This window comes from Tamandua tetradactyla, chromosome 18, assembly GCF_023851605.1.
Source record: "Tamandua tetradactyla isolate mTamTet1 chromosome 18, mTamTet1.pri, whole genome shotgun sequence".
Lineage (NCBI taxonomy): Eukaryota > Metazoa > Chordata > Mammalia > Pilosa > Myrmecophagidae > Tamandua > Tamandua tetradactyla.
Window position 1 is genome coordinate 39,953,842 of NC_135344.1, and position 27,556 is coordinate 39,981,397.

A 27,556-nucleotide genomic window follows, 5' to 3' on the forward strand; every position below is an offset into this window, starting at 1 on the left:
AGTGAATGAGAAGCTCACAGGTGTCTGAATCATATGCATGTATCAGAAGAGGCAAATTGTTGAGACTGGCAACTTGGTGAGATTATCTCATCTTCCCTAGAAGAAGAGGTGATGCCTAAGTAAAGAGACATTGGAAAGTTTATTTCACTTTCCCCCTACCACATAAGGCCAGTGAATCATTTTGCAGACCATGTACTCTTACAGTTAAAATACTGGATCAAAAATAGTTAATAGGTTATATCCCAGATGGCTGATATTTAACTCATTTGGGCATCAATTTATTGGAGCTATATTACCAGGTGGCTTATGTTACAAAATACATAATTGTGGGGACAAAATCAAACATGAATGTGAGAACTTGGCTTTGAATAAACGCTTAAAGATCAAACCTTTAGTGGTTTTGTTACTTTTTTCCTAATTCTTTCAATATTCCTCTAATGATAAAATAAATGAAGAGTGGTGATTTTAACTTAAATTCATCATGACCATTTTAGGGGTTCCCTGATATTAGAATATGCAAAAGAAAATTTTATGATAATGTTTGGTGCCTAGGCTAACTCCCTACCATTACAAACATTTCCTAGGTGTACAAAAACAAAACCATACATTGCACAGGGAATTCTGAATTGGAGTTTGGAGAATGGCAGTCTTCTACCACCAACGGACACCATGATGAAAAGAATAAGAACACGGGCTTTACCATAGTTACAAGGTATTTGCCATACATTTCTCACCCTTCAAATCTGCACTGTTTTTAGTGTTTGAAATGTTCATAGGCTGTCCCAGCTGCAAGAGCAAAGAAACCAGGATCACGCCAAGAGAAGGATCCTCTTAAAAGCATTTCTTCAAGAGAATAAACACTACTCTGAACTATAGCTTGATTTGATACATAGCATAGTTTCAGGGCAGCCAGATAATTTGCCTATTGCACTAGCATGTTTAACACAGAGGCAGAATTGAAATGCTTCATCCAACAACCTCCAAAATCCCAAATTGCCCACTTGTAGGCACAGCAAGAAAATGGCTCACTATTGAGCTTGCCACATTTCCCTGGAACAGGTAGGGAAAACTCTGCTGTTCCAGTCACCCACATATGATCATTCCGAACAACGCGGACCCTACTCACATATAGGGAGGGCCTACTGATAGCTGCCATCATGTTATCATTTCAGATATTTGAGACAAATAATTTCTCTACTTTGGGCCAAAGTAAGTTAATATTTATTTTTCTTAACCCTTTTGTCATTGTTTTGGGATGTGAGACATATAAATCGTCATAGTTGTTAAGGTATTTGGTATTAAGTTGTTTCTACACAAACTTACCAAAAAAAAATGATCATTTTTATCTTAAGTACGGTGCCATTATAGAACTCTTTACATAGAAAAGAGTATCTTAATTATGAATGGCAGTATTTTTTGAACTTGAACATGTATAAGAATTATGTGAAAGACTTATTGAAACGTGGACTGCCAGGTCCCATCCCACAGGACTGGGTTCTGTGGGTCTGGGTGGGGCCTGAGAATTTTTAGTGAATTCTTAGTGAAAATTCTTAGAATTTTCAACGTGATACTACTACTGTGGTCCAGAAACCACAGTTTTAAATCAGTGATGTAAGGATGTATGGGTCATATTTAGTGAGGATGGTAAGATTATGAGGAAATTCATGCCATCTCTAAGGTATCATGTTACTCTGTATGTGAAGATTGTGATGCTGTCATTGGAGAAAGTTGGACTTTCATGTTTATTGTTCATCCAGGGTTTTTTTTTTTTTTTTTTAACTTACCACAGTGAAATAGGTTTGTTCCACTGTATCCACTCACTTCCCTACACCCCCACTCTTGCCAATGTTTGTAGTTGAGAGTCACCTAGGAAACTAGTAACTGCTTTGGAATATAGCTGATTCAGGCCAACACAGTGAATTCAACTAGAACTGTGTATAGAAAAAAGAACATGCCTTCTGCTATTTTCAACTCAAGATGGTATAAAATATTCATGTTCTATCTTCATATTTTTAAAAGAAGTATGATTGCTTTACTGCTTTTTACCTTTGGTTATCAAGTTCAGCTCTAAACAAGTTCTTTATTTCCCTTTCTAAACACTTGTCCATAGTTAGTACTTAGTGAGTGGGATTCCTACCTATGGCCTTAAGGCAGATAATAGAAGAATTTCAACTCTAGGCATAGCTAGGGCAATAACAACACACACCCAGGCACACACACACACATTCACTGAGGTTAACCATAAAAGAGAAAAAAACAAAGGTCTAATTTATTTGTTTAGTGCTTGTTTTGTGTTCTTAAACCTCCCCTTTGATCAGCATATTCCTTTAGGGACACCATTTATCTTGGTTCAACTTTTATATCCTGTCACTTTCATTACTCCAGAGACACAGGTCAACCTAGCATCTTAAGTCCTAGAAATGTCTATGACTCAGTCTTCTGGCATGTCAACTGAGAGTAAAATTATGACTACAAACTTTTGTGGGCTACTCCTGAAGAAATACAGCATTTGTTTACCTCCTTTCTCTTTGTACTTGTCTTTCAAAAAATATTTAAAAATCAACAACATTCACCTGTATAATTTAAACTTATTTTTGACAGAGACATTCCACCTGCCTTACTTATTTGATTTTGTCCAGTTAGCTGTCTAGTGAGCTAGGAGGAATTTAACTTTATATTCCCCCCAACAGTAAGATATCATACTTGCTTATAATATAGAGATTATAAATTTCAAATCTCAGTTTTTAGCAGAAGTTGCTCTGAAAATTTTTGGCAAGGTTTTAAAACTGAGTCTTTAATTTATTTTCCTCCTAAAAATTTTACATTTTAGAGATTTAAAGTGATGAGTTATAAAAATATGATTATTTTAAATTAGCATCTGTGTATTCTATATGCTAAATACTTGGATTTTGACTTTTCATATAGCATTCCAATTGACAGGCTGTGGGCCCAGAGCATTTTTTCTATTTAGAAACTTTTTAAAAAAATTTGTCAGAATACCATGAGTTTAATAACTGTACATGTATAGGTATGTTGATATCTAGAAATGGCACAATTTAAAGTGAGGAAAATATTTGGGGTAACTGTGACAAGAGGGAAATCTACAGGTCACAGTGTTCCATGAACTAGAAGGAACTCATATATATGTAGGAAAGCACTGGAAGACTGCACATAAAATGCTAAGAAAGTTCTTGCTTATTTTTCTGGGTAACAAGCTTGTTTTTTTTTTTTTTTTTTAAACTTTTTTTTTTTAACATGGGCAGGCACCAGGAATCGAACCCGGGTCCTCTGGCATGGCAGGCACGCATTCTTGCCTGCTGAGCCACCGTGGCCCGCCCACAAGCTTGTTTTTATTCCACTTATTTTTGCCTATCTTTATTTACTAAATTACTATAGTAAAACCATGCTGCTTATGTAACATTTTTTAAAAAGAAAAAAATATAACACATGTTAACTCTATTGGTATTGTAAGGAGAAACTTTGGAGAGTTTTTGTATTTTTGCGGTCAGTTAAAGCACAAAATATCTTCCAAAAAATAAGAATAGAAGAAGTTTTTCTAGGTATGTCATCTATGAACCTAGCATTGCAGTAGATACATTATAAATGCCAACTAAATTCTTTCTTTGGTGATCTTAGATTATCAGTTTTTCAATTATGCTGTGTTTAAAAAATGTCAAATAACTGGTAATTAAATCTTTGAATGGCAGGATTCTAGAATACTCTGTAGGCATACTATTAAATTTTTCCTGACTCCTTTTTCTAAATTGGGGTCAATTACGTCACATTTGTAAAGATGGTGATGCATTTACGACACTTTTCTCTATCACTTTCTTTTTCTTTAATGTGCATCTTACTTCATACATGTGCTGTCATTTCTCAATTCTTGCCACCCTTACCTCTCTTGGTCAAGGATTATAATTATGGTCTTCTTACTAGCTGCTCCCCTCCCCACAACATTTTTTTCTTCTTTTTCAAACGATTCTGTATGTTATATTAATAATCAACTTGCTAGTCTAGATTTCAAAGTTTCATAAGAACTATACTTAAATGTCTTTCATGTTCAGTTTACTTCTCAAACCCTTTCATGAATTGTATCCTCTTGCCATAGCTTAACTATTCACTTTTCCCATATGCCCCCAAGGGTACCTTCATGTGAACACTTTGTCCATGCAGGCAAAGTGCTTTTTTGCACAGAGCTGATTGAATGCAGGAGTTCAGAAAATGCTAACGCACCTTCATCTGTAGCTGTGCAAATTCTCCCTACACTACCCTCAACAAAGTCCTGATCAAATACCACTGCATCAGGAAACCTTAATTAACACAACTAGAGCTCATTTTACCTCCTTTTCAATTTCCATAGTACTTAGTTGTAATATTCATGACAATTGTTGTTTCTACCCAGAATCATAGCAAGCTATGTATTTCTCTTTATTGGACTTAACACCCCTAAAGCTCAAACAAGGTCTTTGTATCTCCAACATTGCCTAATATTTACTTCCCTATAGTTGTTGCTCAATAAATATCTACTGAATTCAGGAATAAAATCTGCAGCTTACTGGAGGTCCTTATTAGGTGACCCATTTTGCTGAAGTGTAACCCTTTTCCTGGTATGTCTTTGCAAAAATAAACAGTGCTCATCTTTTTGAAAATGTAGTCTCAGGAAACATAATTTAAAACTTCTCACCAAAAAAAAAAAATTTAAATCTTGATTTTAAGCTAAAAAAAATTCTACATTTTCATACACTTGTTCGTATATAGGTGTACACCCAAACATGTGCATGTGAACACCCACATCATTCTTCACAGTCTGGTTATAATGGCCACACTGGGGAAGGGTGGTTTATCAGAGAGAGGCGAGAGGCAATTTACACTTAGATTCAGGAAAATGCATCTAAAAGTTTAACTTCCTTGGACTGTTGTTGGGGGTTTTGATAGGCCTTAACAATGTGTTTAAAATATTCCTGTCCTGGAAAAACAAAATTAACAGTGGTTTTCCCTGCCAAAACTTTGTTTCATTTACTTTCAAATGTGACTTGGTACTGTGAAAAAGTTTAGCAGTTGCGGTTAAACTGTTAACAGTTCTAATGGCAGTTGCTGTTAAACTGTTAACAGTTCTAACTTGTACTGTTAAAAGTTAAACAGAACTACCATATGACCTGGCAATCTCAATGCTAGTTTTGTGCCTACAAGAACTGAAAGTAGGAACTCAGTCAGACATTTGTACAATCAATGTTCATAGCAGCATTATTCACAGTAGTCAATGAATGGAAGCAACCCAAATGTCCATCAGCAGATGCATGGAAAACAAAATGCAGTATGTACATGCAATGGAATATTACTCAGTTCTATCAGGAATGAAGTTTTGATACATGCTGCTACATGGATGAACTGCGAAGACATCATGTTGAGTGAAGTAAATCAAATAGAAAGAGCCCAATGTTGAATGATTCCTTTTATACAAACCAGCTAGAATATGCAAACACAGAGACAAAAAGAAGAATACAGGTATGAGGGTTTGAAGCTATTATGTACCCCAGAAAAACTATGTCCTTTAGTCCTCATTCAGTATTGCTGGGTGGGACAGAGCCCTGGGGAAGCCATTGAAAAGAAAGCTAGCAGATCTCACCATGTGTCTTTTGAGCTGAGAGAGAAACCCTAAATGTCATCGGCCTTTTTGAGCCAAGGTATTTTTCCTTAGATGCCTTAGATTGGACATTTTTATAGCCTTGCTTTAATTTAGACATTTTCATGGCCTTAGAACTGTAAATTAGAAACTTAGTAAATTTCCTTTTAGAAAAATTGCTAAATTTCTGTGTATCGTATTCTGGCAGCTTGCAAACTAAAACAGCAGGTTACTAGGACTCTTGGGTGTAACCATGATGAAGGGATCATATTTTGGTTTTCGGGAGATGACTTGTTTCTTACAAATGTTGGGACCCCACTTCATCTCTGGGATGGATAGTTCTGTTTTCTAGCCATGTGAAACTCATCATCTCTCTTTTTTGGAATAGAATGGCGTTCTAGTATGCCAGCTGCTGGAATGCGATCTACCAGAAATGGAATGGCTTTTAAAAGGGGAAATTTATTAAGTTGCAAGTTTACAGTTCTAAGGCCATGCAGGTCTATAAAAATATTCAAATTAAGGCACCAACAAGAGGCTACCTTCACTCAAGGAAGGCTGATGAAGTTCAGGGTTTCTCTCTCAACTGGAAAGGCACAAGGCAAACATGGCAATGTCTGCTAGCTTTCTCTCTAGGATTCTTGTTTTATGAAGCTCCCAGGGGGGCATATTCCTTCTAAATCTCCAAAAGTCTCTGGTTGCATGGGTTCTGTGGTTCTTGTGGCTCTGTTGCTCTCTCCAAAATGCTTCCTCTTTTATAGGTATCCAGTAAACTAATCAAGACCCACCCGGAATGGGTGGAGTCACATCTCCATCCAATCAAAAAGTTAACACCCATAATTGGGTGTGTCACATCTCCATGGAGACATTCCAACCAAAACATTCCATCCAACATTTTTGAGTAAGAATTACAAGAAACTGTTGCTCCCACAAGATTGGATTCAGGGCCAAAATTTTTGGATCAGCTTTTCTAGGGTATATAAATCCTTTCAAACTGGCACAAATGGAACTTGAAGAAAAATTTAATTAAGAATTCAGAAATTGGGGCAGGCCACAGTGGCTCAGCAGGCAGAGTCCTTGCCTGCCATGCAGGAGACCAAGGTTTGATTCCCGGTGCCTGCCCATGCAAAAATAAATAAAAGAATTAAAAAATTATCCAATTGTAGAAAATCTGTTCTCCTTTGTTGAAAACTAAAAGTGAAATAGAAATAGGTAGGAATAAGGAAGTGTTGGAAGGAGTAATAAAAAGCACAGGATCACACTGCTTGGACCATTTAATTTGGTTACTTCAGGTGGTTTCCAACTAACTTTATTATTTAAATTACTTCTTTAGTCATTAAAACTGCAAAAGGCATGTCCCTAGATCAACAAAATAACAATCAGGTGGTATTTCCTTCAGGGACCTCTTAGTGCACTGCAGAGACAAGGAAACTGATATACAACTTCTGCAATTAACATTTCTCTTCCACACAGGAGCATAAAGAGAAGTAAGTATACGTCACTTTGCCCAGGTGGGAAAATAGCAGCTCCTTGCATTAATGGAAAGAAGATGATAATGAAATGTGGGCAAGTTAATGGAGATCCTATCACTTGTATTCCTACAATCATCATTGCCAGCACCTCCTTGTGTGCTAGCACACAGATATTTATTGAGCTGTGTCATACACCGTACTAATCAATGGAGAGATGACGGTAAGCAAGATAGACATGATCCCTGCCCTACTTTCTAGTGGAGAGAAACACAGAAAAACAGTAAGCAAGTGAATTTTTCAAATTAGAACAGAAAAGAAATGAACAGTTATAATCGGTGATAACACTGGGAAAAAATTCAAAGCGTGGTCCAAAAAGGCTTTTCTGAAAAGCTGACATTACTTAAAAAGTGGTAGAATACATATTTTGCTGTTCTCATATATAAATGTGCTTGTATATTACTAAACTTCTATAAACTTTATAACTACATCTTTAGATGTATCGGATTGATCCAGTGGTTAAATTTTTCCAGACATTCCCTATTGCCCTGGTTTAAAATTGAAGGTACACATCATGGCCTATAAGAATGGCTCTTCTTAAAGGTCTAACTTTTTTCCCGTGATACTATTGCTTCATATCCTTCTCCCAAGTCAGAGTGACTACCTGCATTTCCCTAATTAATGTGTTCTTCCAAAGTAGACAAATTTTTATTGCTAAGTACCCCCAAAACCCTGGACGTTAAATATAATACCAACATAGGAAGACTCTTAAAGGTAGAGAGAAGAAGGAAGATTGGCTAGGGATCTTGGGATATGAGGGCTGACATGGTTGTGAATTCCTTGTTTTTTTTGCCTCATATATCCCAGATTTAGACCTGAAGAAGCAAGCAACCCAGAATCACCAACAGGCTTTGATAAAGGTCATTATACTCACCCCAAAGCCTACTTGCTCTAGAAGAAGGACCAGTGAAGAGGCAGCCTAGCAAGGCAGAAAACTTTTAGACAATGAACACGCTATTCAGTCAAACACCACAGAAATAAACATTAATTTCCACCCAATAACGGCTAAGTAAAGAGCCTAGAATTCCACCCTTCTCAAGGTGAAACAAACTGCCCCAACATCTCTGCTTGGATGGTGTCAAAGGTCAATTAGGGATTCTGGATTTTCACTTCTGTCAGACAGAACTGCGTGCCTACCTTCCCACTGTCACAGTGTCAATGGAGACCACTTGGGATACTTGGACTTCCATTCCCACCGGTAATAACAAGATAGCCCTCACTCATTGCACTTAGCCAGAGGTAACAAGGCCCTCCTACCTATCCTAGCCAGGGAAGTTTCACCTGAGGTTGAGAAGGATCCAGAACTCCCACTTCTACCTAGCAATAACAAAAACGCCATGTTACTGAAAAGGCACAGGAATATATGTCCCACATCATTAGCTATTAGGGAAATGCAAATTAACACCACAATGAGATATCAGAATGGCTGTGATAAGAAACAGTGACAACACCAATTTTGGCAAGGATGTGATGAAACTGGATCACTCATATATTGCTGGTAGGAATGTTAAATGTTGCACACACTATGGAAAAGAGTTTGGCAGTTAAAAAATAAAATAAACATGCAATTCCTATGCCACCCAGCAACTGCATTCCTGGGCATTTATTCCAGAGAATTGAAAATTTATGTTCACACAAAATCCCATTAAAAATGGGTATAACAGCTTTATTTGAAACATTCAATTAATGGAAGCAACTCATATGTCTTTCAGTGGGTGAATGGTTAATCCATCCCATGAAATACTATTCAGCAATAAAATGGAACAATTATATATGCAACAATCTGAATGAATCTCCAGAGATTGTGTTGATTGACAAAAGCCAATCCCAAAAGGCTGCGTGCTGTATGACTTAATTTATATTACATTTTTGAAATGGAAAAATTATAGAAATGGAGAACAGATAGTGGTTGCCAGGAGTTGGGGGAGGGGTGTAGTGGGCAGGAAGGAAGTAACTCTGACTACAAAAATACAAAATAAGGAATATTTATGGGAATGGGAATGTTCTGCATCTTGACTTTATCAATGTAAATATCCTAGTTATGACATTATCCTGTAGTTCTGCAAGACTCTGATTTTTAGAAGAGACTGGGTAAAAAGTACAAGGAATTTCTGTTTTATTTTGTATAACTGTATGTGAATCCATACTTATCTCAAAATAAGAAGTTTAATTAAAAATATAATAATCTCTACAAAAATCCAGTAAATTTATTTTTCAGCAGCATTTTTCATAATTTCCAAACTGTAGAAACAACACATATGTCTTTCAATGGATAAATGGATAAACAAACTATTATATATTCATTCAATGGAATACTACTATGCAATAAAAAGCAACTCAGTATAGGGAACAACATGTACAAATCTCAAATTATTTTGCTAAATGAAATATGCCAGTATCAAAAGTTTACCTACTCTGTGATTCCATTTGTATGATACTCTTTAAAAGGCAAAATTATACTGTCAGAACAGTTCAGTGGTTGCCAGAGGTTAAGGGGCAGGATGTGTCTGAAAAGGAGCAACAGAAGGGGATTTTTTTAGAGCATTAGGATTGTTCCATATCCTGTTTGTGGTGGCAGCTACAAGAAGTAGGCATGGACTACTTCTTGTAGCCATAAAACTGTACCTACAAAAAGTAAATTTTACTGCATGTAAATTTAAAATGCAGTAAATATTAGAAAAATTAAGTCACAACAACACAATAGTAATACTAAAAATAAACCTTTGTGGTGCTTGGCAAGGATTTCAACATAGTCAAATTCCTCTACAATTATGTGGAAGTCCAGAGTCTTTGCTTCAAATTAAAAAAAAAAAAAAACTTGTATAGACTGCCTTCCCTGTTCCTGCTCCCACCCTCTCCAACTTCACCTTGACCTCTTTGGCTGGGAAGCTTCATCATCCAATTTTGCCAGAGCTGAAGAAACCCAGTCCAAAGTTTCCATCCCACTGATAACCATGATAAAGACACCAACACGAAATGTTCTCTCTGGTTTCTTACATGGTCCTAGTGGATGATGTTTCACCTTGATGCTCATTCCAGTAGGGGCTGATAGTTTAGCCAAATAGAGAAAATATCTAGAATCTTTCATTGTATTAAAAGGCAATATTGTCTTACCCTATAAATTTACAGAGAACTTAGGTTTCTTCTAGTTATTATTATAGTTTTTAGTCCACCAAATCTCTACTACCATCCCAGCAAATTCTAATAGTAATTCAAAGGATTCTGTTGGACAACCTCCTAAGTTCTACATTTATGCTACTCTCAGAATTGCCAATTCTGTCTCTTTTTCTTGACCAAAGCTTTGCTCTTCACTGTGAGGATAACTTTCATAATCTACTTCTAGTGGGCATGTAAGACTAGTCCTTCCCACTTTCCCAGCATGTAGGAACCCAGGATGAACATGTCTTTGCTTCTAGCTAGAACTGCCTCTTACAAAGGAACCAAATCATAGATAACTGTCACTAAAAAACTAAAAGATCAAGCTTGCTCTTTTGTGATGCACTATTAGATTTTACCCCACTATGGACCAAAGAATTTCCATTTTCTTCTATCAAGTATGAAAATAAGAGTGGGATAGCAGCCATTATACAAGCTACCTTATTAGGAATGGAGATGATCATTTCTGATTCTGTCCAAGGAATATTAATAACTGTACAGATAGCAAGAAACAGCAAGTAAGAAATTGCCTACCTAATTAAAATTTCCAATATTTCAATTATAGTGAGCTATTGAACATATAAATGCAACCAACCTTGTAATACATATGAATTATGTTCTGGCCATGGAAAACAGCCTCACAATGTCTCCACTTGATAGAGTAAATAGCATCTCATTCATTAATAAAGGTTGTCAATGTAAATATTGAAAGGCTGTTGTAGAGAATGCACACACAGTGCTCACCAATGGTATATTGGTCAGGGCCTATTTTGCCCTCTTACCTCTTCATCATGATTCAATGTCAAATGGCATCTTTGTGAAGAAAAGGAACTTCTTGTTTCTTTCCTTCTTAGCTCTCACCAACTAAATAGACAATCATTGTTATGAGCTTGGAAAATCCACTCGACACTTAAGTGGCTCTCTTCATTTGAAATCAGCCATCGTTTCTCTCTTACCAGAAAAAAGAAGTGCAATTTCAGCCCCATTTCTTATTATGAATATCAATCTTCTGAAAGTTTATATTAGAGTTTATATATACCTTTTATATATATAAAAAGTTTATATATATCTTTTCACTAATTCAAAGTGATCAGCATGTGTGCTTCATTCCATTTTTCCCAAAATTGTTTTAACATTGACATAATTTTTATTCTTTACATGATAATATGTTATATAGCAATAAATGATAATTTCTTGCAAGTTGTTATTACAATTAATGTGGTATAATAATATCCTTTGGACAGGTTCCTGATGGCAGTGATGATATATGTCAATGGTAAAGAATTGCTATAGTAACTAAAGTGTGGAAAGAGAAAAATATTATTCCCCACTCATTTTCCAGAGAACTCCACTTAACAGTCCTTTTACATGTAATCAAGCACATGTTTTATTTCTTTCACCTTAATGATACTGCTTATCCCATTGCTTCTTCCTAAAGTTGCTCTTTTTTTTTTTTTTTACATGGGCAGGCACCGGGAATTGAACCTGGGTCCTCTGGCATGGCAGGCGAGCATTCTTGCCTGCTGAGCCACCATGGCCCGCCCCTAAAATTACTTCTTGCTAAAATGCGGATAATGTTAGCCTATAGTTGATACCGTCTTCCTCAAGAAAAATGTTACCAAGCTGATCCCACCCTTGTGTGTGCTTGCTATGTATGCATCCACACATGTATGTATTTTTTACTGCACCACTAGCATTATATTGTAATTTCTAAGAAATGCAAATTCTTGGGCACACCTCAGTCCCACTGAATTTAGATCTCTTATGTGGGGAACAGTAATCTTGTTTTAACAAGATCTCCAGCCAATTCTTCCACATACTGAAGTTTAAGAAGATCTGCTTTCATCACACTTTCTTTTAAATCACTGATTCCTTCAGGAAATTTTAATTAAGCACTTTCCAAATCAAGAGACTTTTCTGGATAGAACAGACATGAATCCTCTCCTGAGAGAGTAAACCATCTAGAAGGAATGGTAATAGAAACTAAATAACATTCCTAAGTGGTTCTAATGGATATTGTCACAAGAGAGATTCAGATACAGCTCTTTGGGCAATTGTATGAGGCAAAAGATTCTTTCTAACTAAGAGATTTAGTAAGATGTGATACAGAAGTGGGATTGCTGTAGGATTTTGATGGAATGGGCTGTGGAACTAGAAATGTAGGAAGAGAGAGGGCCAGTGGTGTGGAAGACAGAAAGAACAAAGGTACAAGGAACAGGGTGGCATATGGTAGCAGCAGGGAATGGCGAATTGAAGCATGTGGTGCATAAATGCTTATAGCTGGACATAAGAAAATATAGCATAGTCAAGGATATACCAGAAAGGACTTTGAAAGAAAGTCTAATACATGTTTACTTAGGTCATTTTGTTGTTGTTGTTATTTTCACTTAATCTTAGGGAAAAAAAAAAGCTCTCAACCCACACACTATAAAAGTCCTTAGGCTTTGGCATCTTTGCATCCACAATACTCAGCATGGTTCCTGACACACCACAGAGACTCAATATTTATTTACTGGGTAAATCACTGTGTTAGAGTCCTCCAGAGCAACAGAACCAACAGGAGAGATCTGTAAATATGAGATTTATAAAGGTGTCTCATGCAACCGTGGGAGTGGAAGAGTCTAAAGTGTGCAGGGCAGGCTATGCAGTAGGCAGCTCAGATGAAGGGTCTGGATGAACTCCACAGAAGAGGCTTGCTGGCTGAAGAGGCAGTGAAAGAGTCTCTCTTCTTCCTTAAAAGCCTACAACTGATTGGATTATCACATTGTGGGAGGTATGCCTTAGTTGACCTCAAATGTAAGCAGCCACAGATATAATCGACTGATTGATAAGTTAATCAACCAGTCACAAAATATCCTTGCAGCATAATCCTGGGCATAATTCTTTGGTCAAGTTGAACCAGAACCTAACCATCACAATCATTGACATTTTATTCAGAAAGTTAAGAATTTATATCTTCCAAATAACTAACAGCAAACAGAAGCTTTAACTTTGCATATGGGCCACATATATCTGGTTGAAAACTCCAAAGAGAAATTTAGATGGCTCATTGCATCCAAATATTCAATGACACAGCAAAATAATGGGATTTTTAGGAAATATTCATTTTTTTCTTTATGAAAGTATTAGTGTAATGAAATCCTTTTTTGAGAAATTAGAAATATGTTACAATGTGTTTGAAATGTTCTGATAATTCTATCATAGGATTCTACATCACTTCTTGTGGGCCACTGGTGATTATAATTTTGGCTAATTCTAAAACTTTGGACAAGAAGAGAAGGTGATAAGCTCTTTTAGGCAAGAGGCCATGTTTATTCATTACCATCTTTCATGATGTCTTGCACATAATAGGTAATCAATAAACATTCTTAAAATTAAATAAACACCTGGGGGATATTTGAGGTAGCCTAGGTTTTAAAACACATTGCAAAATAACAGTGCTTATGACTGAAATAAAAATTCTCTGGATTAAAAGGCTATATTTACAATAGTAGGTGGGGGTGGGGATTTTATTACTATGTAGGGAAAATACGCAGTCAGCGCTTCTGGGAAGTCAGGGGCTCAGCGAAATGACCCATGCATATCTACCATCATAATTTTATTGCTGCTCTGGGATTTGGACACTGAATGGAGACAGTTATAAAGCCTCATTTTGCAAGCACAATAACATCTCCTTCACCTTAAATGAGCCAGGGTAAGTGCAATAATGCTCTCTTCCTTCTCTGGAAGGGGTCGGGTTACATGCTAGGCTCCAAGATAGAAAGCAAACTGACTAATGGGAAAGACCTGTTTTTATTTCTCTCTCTTCTCCAACTGTGGCTCAGAAATATAGGAAAGGTGAAGACTTTATTAACCCTGTGTGAGTCTTCGAGGAGAAATTTCGTTTTGCTGAGCTTTCACAAGACATGTAGATAGAAGTGATGACTTCTACCATCGATTTTCTGGTGGAAAATAAGAAACAAGTAGCTACTTCGGCTAGTAAAATTCTCAACAGGCAAATCTGTCCCACACAACGGGGCTGCAATTTCAAAGTCTTGCAAAGAAAACAATAGTTTTGAGGCAAAATGAACAAGTTCTTTCTCTCATCCACTTCCTTTTTCTCTCTTCTCTTCCAAAACCAGTTGATAGCCCTATTAAATATCTTCTTGGCTAAGTAGGAAGACAAATGGTTTGTCACGAAAGATTGCTGTTCTCGTTTGCTAGCTGCCAGAATGCAACACACCAGAGATGGATTGGCTTTTAATAAAAGGGGATTTATTTCATTAGTTCTTCAGAGGAAAGGCAGCTAACTTACAACTGAGGTTCTTTCTTATGTGGGAAGGCACAGGGAGATCTCTAATGGCCTTCTCTCCAGGCCTCTGGGTTCCAACAACTTTCCCTGGGGCAATTCCTTTCTGCATCTCCAAAGGCCTGGGCTGAACTGCGAGTGCTAAGATTAGGTATGTGAGCTGCTTAGGGTGTGCTATGTTGTGCTCTCTCATTTAAGCACCAGCCAATTAATCAAACATCATTCATTGCAGCAGGCATGCCTCCTAGCCAACTGCAGATATAATGAGCAACAGATGAGATTCATGTACCATTGGCTCATGTCCACAGCAATAGAAATAAGCACCTTCACCTAGCCAAGTTGACACCTGAATCTAACTACCACAATTGCTTACCCAGAAGACATCAAACTTTTGTCTTTTGGCCTGGATATGCTGTTGGTGGTACTGAGGAAGGTAACTTTACAATCCATGTCCTTTCCTCCTCTTCTACACAGAGTATCATTTCCTATGGTTGGGAGAGCTAACTTCCAGCACTCAGATCTTTTCTTGGAGACATTGAAGCAAACATGAAGGATAAAAATTGCTATTTTGAATGGCTTGTAGGCTATGATTTAGAGTAGTGTGTCCTTTAAATGATTTGAAGACCAGTTTGCAATGCAGCAGTATATATGAACACTTGGAACCTCCTAGAACTGGAAAACTTTTTTTTTACAACATAACACATTACCATTTAAAAAAATATAATCCTATCTAATTCTTTATTATAAGTCAAGGAAAGTGCTAAAAAAATTATCTGGATTCTCTCTCTCATTTACAGGACAACCTCTAAATATTATTCATCATTAACTATTGCCTCTCTACCCTTCACCCATCCCCAACCAATGACCACTACACAGAAATGAAGCTCCAAGAGAAGAGAGTATTGTCTGATTTGTCTACACCTTGCTCACCAGTTTAGGATTGAGCCCAATGCATAATAGGTGCTTATTTAAAATGTTCAGATAAATTACTCCAGTATTATTAATTAGGAGCCTGTGGGCTGTACTCTACACAAAGTTATGCAGTGGTGGTGGGACTGAAATCCATCCTGTGCTCATAGATGCTGGCATTAGCCTAGGGGAGGAAAGTGTTCCTTTTAGTAATAATCATAGAGACCCCCTAGTGCTATCAGCCTCTGTGCTGGAGACTTTTTTGACCTGAACTGATTAGCTCAATTTTAGCATGCACAGTGGAGCCAGGAGGACAAACAAGTCCTCACTCCAGCTACACTCTCATGATTATATCAAAAGAGACATGTTCTCCTTTCAGCCAGTTGCCATTATCCGATTCAGAGGTATATGGTGATGACGGTGGTAAGCGTTCCCTTGGCAAAACTAATCAAAGCTCTGAATCCTCTCTCCAGATGAAGATACACACGCACACACACACACTTTTGTACACAATTTTAAAGACTTCATGAAAGTACTGTAGCAAAGATTAAGAATTCTTGTCTTTGTACAGTCTTTGTTCCTGCCTGCTGTAAGCTAGTGTAGGTTTCTAGGTTTGAACTTGTATTAGAGGACCTCCTTCTCTGATAAACACTGATATTTGATGTTAAATCTAGAATCTGAAAGCAAGTTGAATTTGTCTCACCAGATCCAGAGGACCTCTGAGTCAAGTTAGTGTTCTACTGTCCCTCTGAACCCTCATCAGCATCTCAAACTCTTGCCCTTGCTCAATAAGCACTGAGAGGTGCACTTGTCAAGGACAAATTATACTCAGAAAGGGCACTGTCAGTCTGTAAGAACCTCTCCTTTTGACTGAAAAGTCTGAGGTTAGCATTATGAGAGTCCCAAATATAAATAACTCCATTATCATAAAATGGAAGACATGCACCTAGTTCGAAAATGTGAACTTAATTTTAAGTCTCAGTAGAATCCTTAAATATTTGAAAAAAATTTTTTCAATAATTGTAATATCTCTTTAGACTGAATAGTCTCTTTTGATTCATAGGGTAATAGAATTAGAACAAACTTTTAAAAATCAGAAAACATTCATGAACTGGGTTTAAGATCTGAAGACCTGAGTGCTGACCTAATAATTGATGAAGAGTGCATCTAGCCAAGGAGGCTATCTTTGATCTAAGGTAAAAATGTAGGTATATTTGCTACAGAACTGCAAAGTTATCATTCAAAATATCTGTTCCAAGTAGTAAAGGACATTACTAGGAAAATTTATACTTAATTCATTAAAAACTACCAGTGGGATTTTGTCTAACTCTTTTTACAACTAGTTTTCACTAAAAAAAGAAAATTATAGTGTGATCATCTTGCAAAGTAAATTTTTGTTTGATAACAAGATAAATTATTTATAGTGGCATAATTTTGATTTTTTCATTATGCCCAGTGTCAGTAGATGACTATTTTGCTTACATTGTAAATGGCTCATGGATTTTTTCACCTCATATTTAATCTCTTAAAAGCAAAATTATAATATAATACATAAATGAGAGTAAGATTTTTAGCAAGATGTTTTCTACTAACAACTGTAATGATAATGTGTTTTTGCTTATTTGTTATATAAATCCTGATTGCATTTCCACCTTAAATCTTGATAAAATAACTTGCATTTCAATGCATTCTTAATTTAAGCATTAAAAACTAAGCATTTTTAAAGCAAAAATCTGTTTTGGTTTTTGTATAAAAAGCACCATAATTGTAATTAAGGACAAAAGCTGCTGTGGTTTTCTTATTATAGTGATAGATAAATACTGTAACTACATTGTTGGTGTCTAAATGAATGTAATAAGCTGTCAGCAGAAGATGGTTCTATTGTAGATATGGATATATTCTGCCTTGTAAAGCTAAAAATTCATTTTGCTATCAATTTCTTAATTATTTATTATGCAGAGTATATTTAAGCCATGTCTACATGAGATAAGAGCTTTACATTGCTCTGCATCCTTTGGCCCCAAATGATTCTTTCTTTTCACCAATACATAAAAATTCAGATAACAGAAATCCAGTAAATTAGAGTATTAAAGAGAAGCCAAGGCTTTAATTGATTGGGAATGGCTGTTGACCCACGTACTTTGGTAGTGAACACTGTCTCATTTTATTCTGGTAAAATACTGTCTTTGTTCATTGTCTGATATATAGGGTAGGATGATAACTTGCATTTATAGACATGAAATAAACAGGAGAATAATTTCCTCTCACAATAGTATAATTCATCACTAATTTAAAAGTAATATTCAAACAGGGAGCTCAATCTCTAGCGTATGGAAACTATATCTCAAACTAATATGCATCTCTTGATTCTTGGTTGAGATGTCCTTTCCTCTAACAGACCTTTGGGAATATCATGGGGTCATTGATTTTCAGTTGCTTTTATAGCAGGCTTCCCTGCGCTCACACAGAAGGAATTGAGCTCTGCATCCCTTAGTAATTTGGTTCTTTGTGTTTAGGATTGAGGGCTGGGGGAATACACTGGAAGGCACTTACATTCAATCAATATTTATTGCTTATACAACATGGTAAGGTAAGGGCTAGTTGCAATAAAGCAGTCATTTACTAAAATCTCCCCCAAATTCTGGTAGATAAGCAACTGGAGCGAAAATGAGTAAAAGTACAATTAACCCTCAATTAACCCTCACACTTAAGAGTTTGTTTACAGATATCAAAAGGGAGCTCTTTTAGAAAAACATCTGTGGTACCACTGCCTTCTCCTCCTCCAACTTCTACATCCTCTATACCTTCATATATGCAGCTACAGCTTTCTGGGCGACATGCAGCATATACATCATTCTAGGAAGCACACAACTTCAGCAAAAATTATGGCTGGAGAGAATAAATTTTGAATGTTCATGCAGCTGAAAAGCTGTTTACTGTAGCATTAGTTGGTCTGAGCATTGGAGAATCAAATCAGACACACTCTTATTTGCATACCAGAAAGCAGAGCCCACCTGGAGCCTTCCAGCCTACAGCTGTTTCTAAAGACTGTTTCTCTGGTTCTGAGTGCAGAGGTGGAGCCATCTGTACTGCCGTAGGTTTTCTGGTGGGCACATCCAGTACTCTGCTACAGGCTCTTTAATTAACTGAAAGTGAGATAAAGAATGTTCAGCTTCTGAAGCTAGAGTAAGAAAGCCAAAATCAAACAAAAAGCACATTATTTTATTATTATTGAGTGACTCATATCCTGTACACAATACCCTGAAAACAGACCCCGGTTTGAACCAGTTCCCAGAGTACTATATCAGTTCAAAAGGACAGAGACATTAGCGCAGTATGAAGAAGGGGAGCAAATCATCATAGTTATGCAGAGTAGAACGAGCGTGGTGCTACAGGGCCTTATCCACAAAATGTAAGTGTTTGAGATTTACTATAAAGGTAAAATGCATTCACTGAAATAGAGAGCCCCAGAAAGTATAATGCACTACGGAGTTTACTTTTGATTTTGCTGAAGGTGTTTTCTAAATAGCTCAATTAGAATAATTTTCTCCATTTAAGATTAAACTCATTTAAGTACAAATCTTTGCATATAATAGCATGATTCAAATGTACAACTATAGCCAAGTAGTTTAGAATGTATTTCATCATTATCTTTCTAAGCATTTGCCACCTCCCCACTCTGTGATCCTCTTTCACAGTATTCTCTCCCTGTCCCACTCCTGCAGTTCCTACTCTCCCTGCTGTCCTGTGATTTTTGCTGCAATCTTAGGGATGGAAAGTCTGTTATTTAAGTTTTATTTAAGCAATTAATACACTATTCAGAGGTAAGTTTCAGTGGAATTCTACAAAAGAAACAGTTTTTACTCTATTATAATTATAGTGTTTAAATATCACAAGTAATTTTTATCATAATTACCAATTTTTTCAGCTCTCTACCATCAGTGAATGTCAACAAATAACTCCACCTAGTCTGATTTTACCTCTAAAGCAACCAAATTGCATTTTCCTTTTTTTCGCATGGGCAGGCACCAGAAATCGAACCCGGGTCTCCAGCATGGCAGGCAAGAACTCTGCCTGCTGAGCCTCCATGGCCGCCCTGTATTTTCCTTTTGATTCTTCCAAAAAAATAAAGGGAGTACTGCTGTCGGGTTTAGTGTGTGTAAACGATCCCCACTGTTGTTTAGAAAAGATTCCACAGAAAAAGACAATTCCAATCAGTAACATTGGCTCATATGTTCCTGAAATGGACCAGTATTCACTGAACAGATTGAATCAATAAATCACTACTTTTTAATAAATTTTCATCTTGAAACCCAGTTTCAGCCCTAGGTTACAACTTTACCTTTCTAAAGGCATGGTGAGTATTTCTGTTTGCATTTAATCACATTTACTATTAAAACTACTTCTGCTTGAGACTACTACCCTAGATTTCATTTCTATCACTAACAAAGTGAATTTACCACAGCAAACAACATTTAAAATTGTAGTGATTTTCCCATTCCCTACTACTACCTACATTATGTTGCTGCAATTCTTGCTTTGTATTACTACTTGAATATGCATGCTTTTTCCTGTTTCTACCGAGAACACCCTAAAGCAAGTACCTCATCCCTTCCTGATCCTTTTGGCACATGCCTTTTTCCTTGAGCCTGTGTTTGTGGTCCTCAGAATTTCCCATCTACACATCTCTGGGGAAAGTTTCCTCATGGTCCTGGGCACCACACTAGATGTTCTACTGCCACTTGCTTTTGTAAACAAAGTTTGACTGGAATACAGCCATGTCCCCTTTTTACATTTTATCTATGGCTGCTTCCACACTATATGGTGGAGTTGAATAGTTTGGTGACAGATACCACCGGCCTGCAAAACTTTAAATACTTAGTCTCTGATCTTGTACAAAACATATTGGCTGAATGCTAGTGTAAACTGATGTTATAAATACTGGGGGAACTTGATTCAGTAACCGGATTTCAGACTTAAAGAAGGCAAGAGATGTCAATTTAACAGAAGTCAGTAATTAACCTCATATAAGTATTTAAGTTTTATAAAAATCCTTTGGTTGGCATATATTATATGCAAAAACTTAATCATAGGACTCTCTTTATTCACAAATTCTTATAGATAAAAGCCCCCTAAAGAGCACTGCTTATGTCATTTTCCAAAATTCTATTCTGACCATGTTATACTCCATACTGAAAAAGGGCTGAGGCTATGCTTCCTACGTGTTACACTCAGCCAACAACTAAGTGCAACAGGGATACTAAGACAGATTCATTCTTGGGGAACATGTGCTCCTTTTATTGGCTGGCTTTGCCTTGTAGGTTCCTCAAAGACCTTGTTGAATATTCCTTAGATTGTTCAGTGCCTTAGGACGGTTCTACCCAATCTGTTTTCTTCACTCAGAGACAGACTTGCATCTCGATCTGACAGCTCTGCCTGTTTTTTCTGGCTCTCACCCCATTTTCTCTTACTGTTGTTTTCGTAATAAAATTCTTACACATTAATTCCACCATAGTGTCTGCTCTAGAGGTATCTGAATATTCCTTTTTCTACAAAAGAGGTCTTATTGCACTTAATCTTTTCCCCGTCCTTTCCTCATTTGTCTTTCCCCCACTGTTGAAAAAAAATCATGCTTTTTCTTTGCTATTTTATTTTTCTCTAGAGAATTTCTGTAAATAAATAATTAAGTCTGGAAAGCACCTTAACCAAACTTTGTTCCTTCTGTTGGAATTTATTAAAATGTTGTTCTTTTGGACACGTAAAATTGTCATCTAGCCTTTATTTGTACACTTGTATTTTAATTTGTTAAGGCTGCTGGAATGCAATATATCAGAAATGGAACAGCTTTTAAAAAGGGAATTCATTAAGTTGCAAGTTTACAGTTCTAAGGCCATGAAAATGTCCAAATTAAGGCACCAACAAGAGATTACCATCACTCAAGAAAGGCTGATACCATCTGGAACACTTCTGTCAGCTGGGAAGGCATGTGACTGGCGCCTACTGGGGTCTCTGGCTTCTGGACACCTCTCTCAGCTGAGAAGGCATATGATGTCTGCCAGCCTTCTCTCCTCATTTCATAAGGCTTCTCCAGGGGTATTTTTTTTCTGCATCTCCAAAGATGTCTCGATGTGTAGACTCTGTCAGCACTTTCCAAAATGATTCCTTCTTAAACGGCTCCAGTTAGCAATCCCACCTTGAATGGATGGAGACACATCTCCATGGAAACCATCTAATCAAAAGTCACCACCCACAACTGGATGGGTCACATCTCCATGGAAACAATAAAAAACCCCCTCTAGCAATATTGAATGACGATCATAAAGATTAAAGGGCATGCTTTTCTGGGGTACATGACAGTTTCCCACTGGCACAACTTGTAAGCATACTGTAGGGCATGGTGATTAAAGGTCCATAGTGGAGTATTTTCAGTGAAATCATGTAAAGTGGCCATTCTGCACCTCCTTACTTTCTTGAAAGCATCATGATTTGCAGAATTCCAGAATAAGCTGGATGTTATTCTCTGACCCATCCATAAAGCTTTGAGAATAGTAAGTAAATTGGACATAAAAGTTTCTATTTTCATCTGGGGATATTCTACTCTTATTAATTAAAGAAGTGGAGAGCTCAAAATTGTGATATGCTCACATGGTGTCCATTTCCTGAGTCATAAAGCAAGTATTTATTGAACATTTGCTGTGTATGAGTCAGGCACTGTTCTAGGCTATGAATCGGGCCCTTCATTCAGCAGACTTCAGGATGTTGGTACCAAATTTCTCATATTATGGCTATACTTCTTGGGGAGAACTTTGATGATTCAGGGATTAGTCAATGAATTAGAAAGTACCTATTTGCTGAAATATACTCACCCACATATTCTATAAATGGGAAGTTAATTTGGGCCCACTTTTAAATTGCAAATATATTTTTGAAGAGTTAAGATGAAATCAGATCACAATCTAGAATTTGTTTATTTAATCAAACAATTATATCTCAGCTAGAGACTTGAATGATTTCTCAGTGTGAAGCTTAGCAATATAAAATAAACTCAGAAAGCACAAAATGAACAAAATTTCTATTTGGAATGATGGAAATCCTTCCATAATGAATGGTGGTGATGGCGGCAAAGCATTGTAAATGTAATTAATAGCACTGAAATACATATCTGAATGAAGCTAAAAGGGGAGATACTAGGATGTATATATGGTAACAGAATAAAAAAAAAATCATCGAATTAAACTGCATAAACAGTGTAAGTTTCCCTGGCAATGTGGGACATGATTTCCAGATACGAGCCTGGTCCTGGCACTGTGGGATTGAGAATGGTTTCTTGACCAAAATTTGGAAAAATAAATGAAACAAATTAAAGTTTCAGTGGCTGCAATATTTCAAATACAGTCAAGACATCATTCTGCAGGTTATTCTTATGCAAGCTTCAGTCAGATATTTCGAATTGCAACAGTATGCCAAGCCCTAACCAATAATATTCCTGAAACCTAAAGAATACCTTCAGCTCTATCTAAGACTAGAAATGTTTTACTTAGTAAGTTTATTTTTTTCATAAACTTAAGGCCTCTAGATTGTTCCTATGTCAGATAAGCTCTGAAACCCAGAGGTACCAGTCTCTCCAAGGATAACAACAAGTTTCATTCCTCTATGCTTTAAGGTCAACACCACCTTAAAGCATAGAGGAAGCTAAAATGGTTATTGCCCAGATATTCCTGAAGATTGAGGAAATGATCAAATGAGAGGGAGGAGGTATAACTGAGAAATTAGGGTTTAACAAATGATTATGACTACTGACTCATTTTATAGAAATTTTTTTTTTAGTTTCTACTGTATCTGAATATCCAGAAGGAAATACCTGAAATTTTGAACTGTAATCCACTGGCCTTGATGTTTGATAATGATTATATAATTTTATAGCTTTTATCATGGGTTCTAGTTTGCTAGCTGCCGGAATGCAATATACCAGAAATGGAATGGCTTTTATAAGGGGGAATTTAATGAGTTGCTAGTTTGCAGTTCTAAGGCCAAGAAAATGTTCCAATTAAAACAAGTCTATAGAGATGTCCAATCTATGGCATCCATCCAGGGAAACATACCTTGGTTCAAGAAGGCTGATGAACTTCAGGATTGCTCTCTCAAGTGAGAAGGCACACGGCGAACATAGTCAGGGCTTCTTTCAGCTGGAAGGGCACATGGCGAACACAGCGTCATCTGCTAGCTTTCTCTCCTGGCTTCTGGTTCCATGAAGCTCCCTGGGAGGCATTTTCCTTCTTCATCTCCAAAGGTCACTGGCTCGTGAATTCTTTGCTTCATGGTGCTGTAGCATTCTCTGCTCCCATTTGAATCTCCCATTCTCCAAAATGTTTCCTCTTTTATAGGACTCCAATAAACCAATCAAGACCCACCCAAATGGGTGGAGACATGTCTTTACCTAATCCAGTTTAACAACCACTTTGACTAAATCATATCATACAGGGAGATGATCTGATTACAGTTTCAAACATACAGTATTGAATAGGGATTACTCTACCTTTATGAAATGGGATTTTGATTAAAACATGGCTTTTCTAGGGGGGCATACATCCTTTCAAACCAGCACATCATGTGACCATGTGATTGTTAAAACCGTGTGACTGACACTACCTTTATCCAAGGTATGGGTAGATGATAATAAAATAAAGACATGCATGAAAAAAATAGGTCGCAAATATGGTGAAAAACTACCCCCATGTAAACTATGGACAATATTTATAATACTACTTTAATAATCTTTCATCAATTGTAACAAATGTAACAACTGTTAAAAAAGAGTAGAATTACAAAAAAAGTGTTAACATCAATTTTAACAAATTTTCCACACCAATATAAGTTTGGTGGTGGAATGGTATATGAGAATCCTGCATTTTATGCCTGATTATTCTGTTAACCCAGAACTTCTCTAATAAAAACATTTTTCAAAAAAGAATGCATAAAGACTCCAACAAATAAAAATAAAAGCAGCAATAACCTAATTTTAAAATGGGCAAAAAACAATAAACAAACATTTCTAAAGAAGCTGAGAGATGATGATCATGCTCCTAACAGGAAACCGCAAATCAGGACTGCAATGAGATAGCATTTTAAACCTGCTCAATTGGGGCAAAAACGTTTAACAATGCCAAGCAAATGTAGACCACTAATTTATTATATACTTTTGGTTAAGAATGTAAATTTTCAAAATTATTTTGCTAATAGTAACAGAATAGTTTCTGTTATATCTGACCATTCTTTTACCCTCTGATCCAGCAATTTCTCATGTTGGTAAGTAACTAAGAAAAAAATTGCATATGTGTAATAGGAAATGTGTACAAGAACTTTTTTTTCAGAAGCACTGTTTATAATACAAGAATATGGAAATAACACAAGCATCCATTGACAGGAGAGAAGGAAAATAAACTTACATTCACCCAATGAAATAATGTATGTTCTAGCATTCTGATATTGATATAATAAATTACAACAAACTTAGTGACAGAAGACAAATTTATTATCTTACAATTCTAGAGGTATGAAGCCCAAGATGGGAGATTTTCTGGGCTAAAATCAGTGTTTCTGCAGGGTTATCTTTCTCTTTGGAGATTCTAAGGGAGACTCTGTTTTGTGGCCTTTTCCAATTTCTAGGAGGTTGCCTGAATTTCTTGGCTTGTTGCCCCTTTCTCACATGAGCATGTCTTTCTCACATGGATTGATTGATTCTCACTCTCCTAACTCACTCTTCTATTTATAGGACTTCTGTGGTTACACTGCTCATATCTTCATAAACTATCTTTTTGACTGAATTACTCCCCCAACAGAGGCATATTCATGTCCCAACCCCTGGTCCTGTGGATACAAACCCCTTTGTAAATTGGACCTTTCAAGATGTCACTAGTTATCATGTGCCAGAATTGAATGAGGGTGCACCTTAAAAGCAAAGGAAATTGGACACAGAGGGACAACCATAAATTGGAAGTCAATGGGGCCTGGGAGGAAAAGAAGAAGACACCACAATGTACACTGCAATGTGATGTAAAAGCCAAGGAACGTCAAAGATTACTCATCGGCCAAAAGATACCAACCACAGGAGGAAGCAAGCTTTCTAGCCTCTGAAAATATGACCCAATAAATTACTAGTGTATGGTATTTGTTTTAGCAGCCAAGAAATTCAAAGGAAAGCTCCCCATTTCAAGGTCAGCTGACAGCAACTTTAATTCCATCTGTATCCTTATTCCTCTTTGTCATGTAACTTAACATAAACACAGTTTCCAGGGATTAGAACTTGGACATCTTTGTGGGGTCATTATTCTACCTACTATAGTAAACTACCATCAAAACAAATAAGTTACACTGATGTCACATATGATTGAACTTTTGCAACATAATATTATGTGAAAAGTTATTGTTGGAAAATTATATATAGTATGGCATCTTTTTTTAAAGTAAAAATAAATGTTTAAAAAGCATATACTTAAAAAACAATGGGGCATTATAGAAAATGGGAGTTTGGGGCACTCTGAATGTATGGCTGTAGGAAGTGGGTGAAGGGGATGGGATGAGCAAGGTGGAATTTTTGGAACACCTACAAGAATGTCTCAGGTATAGCTTAATTTGTAAGGAAACAACTTATCTTCCTCCACCAAGTAATTTTTAACAGTGTGGATTTTAATCTTCTGATGGAAAATTTTCTACACCTTACAGGAAATTTAAATCAATATTGCTGCTCTGTAGGCCAAAAAAAATACATATCTTCAACTTAATTATATATGCAACTCTACTATATTTCAGGCAATTATGCAGAAATAAATGCAAAAGCGGGTCAGGGAATTTGAAAGTTCTGCTCAGAATTTTAAGAGTTTGGCCATTTAGCATCACTCCAATGACTTCACACGTAATATTTTTTTTCCATTGATGTATCTACTAGAGAGAATGAGATTAATCTGATTTAGATCTGAGTGAAGCTATCAGTTAGATTATGATTGACCTTTGTTTTTAATTTAGTGTTTCTCCTGAGAATGTCATGTTCAGGGGAGCAGCTTCAAACTGAGGTGTGAAAGACAGAGCCTTTTGGAACCATGTGATAATTCTGTTTCTCTAGAACATTGTGAGGCTTCCTCTATACTAATCACCATTTAAGAAGTTGACATGGGAATCAACCATTTATAAAAGTAGCAAGATCTGCTGTTCTTCAATTTACTGGTCACTTGAGAGGCCTGGACATCTGAAATTATTTTATAAAGCCCTGCACTCATATCATGCATCAGGCTTTGCAAAGTGTTCTCAGATCCATTATCTTCTTAGGGTACTCTTGTGATCCTGTATGATTGGTTAGAAAAACATCATTTGTGCCATTCTACAGATGAGGACATTGAGATATGGCAAGATTAAACACATCATCTGAATTTTAGTCTCATCAGCATCTGATGATAAAACCCAAAGCATATTTCAATTCTACTGAATCTTAGCTGTGTTAATTAAGGTAATACTGTTTATTACAACAAACACCAAAGCAAGTAATAGCTAAAATAGACAGACATTTATTTCACATTCATGTAAATGCTAACTGGTGTTTTTAATTGGTGGGTAATTTCCTCCAAGCATGATTCAAGGAAGAGGCTCAACTACAAACTTCCAAGGTCAATGTGTCTATGTGCGTCAAGCCAGGTTTGTAGGGCCCAATCCAGGAAGTAGCATGCATCACTTTCACTCATATTCCATTGGCAAAGTTTAGGCTAAAGGAAGGAAAGCTAGAAAATAACATCTAGTGTGTTCCCAGGAAGATGAGAAAACAATTTGAAGAACACACAGTCTGTGTCTGCTATACTAGCTGAAGGCATTTTCTACTATATTAAGTTACCACATAGGAGAGCAAACTGAAGATTCTACCACAGTGGTTAATTTATACCCATTTCCTCTTCCAAAGCCATGTAGTACTGAAGATTAAGAAGCTTCTTCTCTCAGGATCTGTAATATATCAAGTGACCATGTTCAATGAGTATTATGAATGTGTCAGAGACAAACCTAAATGGATGT

The 27,556-nt window shown here is 36.6% G+C and overlaps 2 long non-coding RNA genes across 4 annotated transcripts in view; one reads left to right on the forward strand and one right to left on the reverse strand.

Moving 5' to 3' along the window:
- Positions 1-27,556, reverse strand: part of LOC143662132 (uncharacterized) — a 326,678-nt gene that overhangs the window by 104,508 nt on the left and 194,614 nt on the right. Inside the window, exon 3 of one of the 3 annotated variants that reach the window (XR_013165165.1) lies at positions 18,517-18,648. This is a non-coding gene — a long non-coding RNA (uncharacterized LOC143662132). Of the gene's footprint in view, positions 1-18,069; positions 18,649-27,556 lie in introns of those variants that run through there. The other 2 variants (XR_013165164.1, XR_013165163.1) reach the window with 2 other exon arrangements.
- On the forward strand, positions 6,502-8,772 carry LOC143662610 (uncharacterized). The gene is made up of 3 exons (XR_013165467.1): positions 6,502-6,595; positions 7,094-7,312; positions 7,957-8,772. It is a non-coding gene; the product is annotated as an uncharacterized LOC143662610 (long non-coding RNA).